This window comes from Chanodichthys erythropterus, chromosome 12, assembly GCF_024489055.1.
Source record: "Chanodichthys erythropterus isolate Z2021 chromosome 12, ASM2448905v1, whole genome shotgun sequence".
Lineage (NCBI taxonomy): Eukaryota > Metazoa > Chordata > Actinopteri > Cypriniformes > Xenocyprididae > Chanodichthys > Chanodichthys erythropterus.
In genome coordinates this window covers 37,943,514-37,945,912 of record NC_090232.1, presented here as the reverse complement: position 1 = coordinate 37,945,912, position 2,399 = coordinate 37,943,514, and the positions used below count along the sequence as shown (strand labels likewise).

General features: G+C 35.3%; 1 long non-coding RNA gene across 1 annotated transcript; it reads left to right on the top strand.

Moving 5' to 3' along the window:
* The first annotated feature begins 402 nt into the window (after positions 1-402).
* Positions 403-2,150, top strand: LOC137032919 (uncharacterized). The gene is made up of 3 exons (XR_010896763.1): positions 403-591; positions 847-1,468; positions 2,091-2,150. It is a non-coding gene; the product is annotated as an uncharacterized lncRNA (long non-coding RNA).
* The last annotated feature ends 249 nt before the right edge of the window (positions 2,151-2,399 follow it).

Genomic DNA, 2,399 nt, shown 5'->3' with positions numbered 1-2,399 from the left:
TGTATATGCTTTATATAAACAAATGATCGCCTTCCAAGTGGTTCCACCAAAACTGCACTTTCGTATTCTTCAAAAAGCTTACGCTGCATGTCCTACGCCTTCCCTATTCAACTTACAGAATGAACGCAGCACCAGTTCTGTTTTTTTCCATAAGTAGAATAGGGAAGGCGTAGGACATACAACGTAAGCTTTTTGTAGAATTCGCAAGTGCGGTTTTGGCGGAAGCATATATATATATATATATATATATATATATATATATATATATATATACATATATAAAATTTTAGAAAATGACTGATCGTTTTACTAGATAAGACCCATATTCCTCATCTGGTATCATTTAAAGGTACAATTTGTGATATTTTTTCCGCTAGAGGTCGCTAGAAGCCAATAGAAAATGTCAAAAACTTTACTACGAGATTAGATTTAGTCGGTTTCCTACTTGAAAAAAGGCTGTACGGAGAGTATGTAACGTTAGAGGCAATAACAGAGGCGCCGGATCGCACGGGTTGCCGCGGTGAGACGCAAAACATCACTTTCGTCAAGATATCTCCATTCAAGTATGTTTGCTTTCTACATTTCACAAAGGTAAGTTAGAGGTTTCTGTTTTCTAAAGTAGAAAACGTTATAGCAACGCATTGTTTTGGATTGTATGTGCTATGAAACAAGTCAATTTAAACTGAATCCCTTTACTTGAATATGTCTACATTTTATTTTTCTTAATTTTGCTACAGCATTTTTATACTTAAGGTACGACATTTTTGCTCTGTATCCATATACTGATTCTAATTTTCTGACTACTTTTTACAGCTGTGGTCTGTGGACCTTTTCATTTCATTGCAGATCAGCCTGCTTAAAGATTATGGAGACTGACCCCAACTGGACACCATCCCTCCCTACATTAAGGCCACATCAGCATTAAACACAGGCTGTGTCTCAATCAGCTCCCTAGTTCATTAGTTAGGGCACTGATCAGGACGGTCTCAGTCACAAAATTTGTATACACAATATACTGATTCAAGAGCTCAGAGCTGATTGAGATGCACACACAGACACTAAGTAAGGAAAAACAATGCAGTCAGCTACTTGGGTAAAGTTGGTTTTATATTTGCACATTCAGACTTCTGATAAATTCAGACTTTCCAATAAATATGCAATAAATTAATGTTTGCGAATTTTAAGCAGCGACATGATATTGACGACCAACGATTGTCAACTTATAACATTTTTCACAGTCGATCAAAATAGGCAAGTATTGTTTAATGGCATATTTACTTGTGAATGTCCACTGAATGTCCAATGTAGTGTGATTAACAAGGCTATTGAATACGGATGTGCGAATATAAAACCAACTTTACCCAAGTCAGTCAGCTAACACTATGGTCCATCAGGCTGGAGAGAGTGATCATCTTCACACTGAGAAGATGCAGGAGGCTGGAGGAGATGGTGATCTGCATGTGCAGAAGTAAACCGACTTGATATGTACAGGATGTCTGATGTTTGTTTTGGAGATGATGTTAATGTACTATACGGGTCTGCCAAACCTGGGAACCTTTATGGCGTTATTACAATTTTTTTTTTTTTTTTTTGTGCCTCTGATTCCAGACGCAACAAATACAAATTTCAAATGCTTCTGTGAACCTTAATGTACCTCGGATTTGATCTGCCTGCACAACACTTCTAATGTTTCCCCTGAGACGGTATACAGAACATTCAATGAAACTGTCATATCTATGCAAACCTGAAGCTTTCAGCTGTATGGGCAGACAGAGATGATTTGCACAGAAATATGTCTCCTTTGTTTAAATACAGAGTAGCAGAGATTATTGACTGTTTTGAGATTTTCACAGAGAAACCATCCAATCAGCGCATGTTTGAATCTTTTGTAGAATTGTAGTGTAAAAATGTGCTGATGCTTTATCCAGTCTTGCATGAACAATAAAGCATGTATAATTAAATTTTTCAGGGTGATTTGTAGATTTATGTTATATGCACTTATAGTATTAACAGGATAATTAATAATATACACAATCTGTAAATCAGATATTTAACTTGCATGACATATCTTTGTTTTTATTATTATTAAGGCCTTTGGACAAAAAAGACAAAAAAAGACTCATAATGTCATTGACCCAGACAACACAGAGGTAGGTCTAAAAGGTATACTATATCAGAATGTACTGTAATAAAATACACTATTAAATTCTACATACATCTCTGATGATGCCTTGTTTATTGGAACAATGTTTATTGTGTTATACATTGGTTTATGTACTTAATGCAATAATGAAAAAAGGGTAGTATTAGTTCAAAATTCTTCCTGATAATACTAAACCATCCTTAATCATGCACTTGTTAAATAGTTAACACGACATCATTATCGTTACTATACTGTG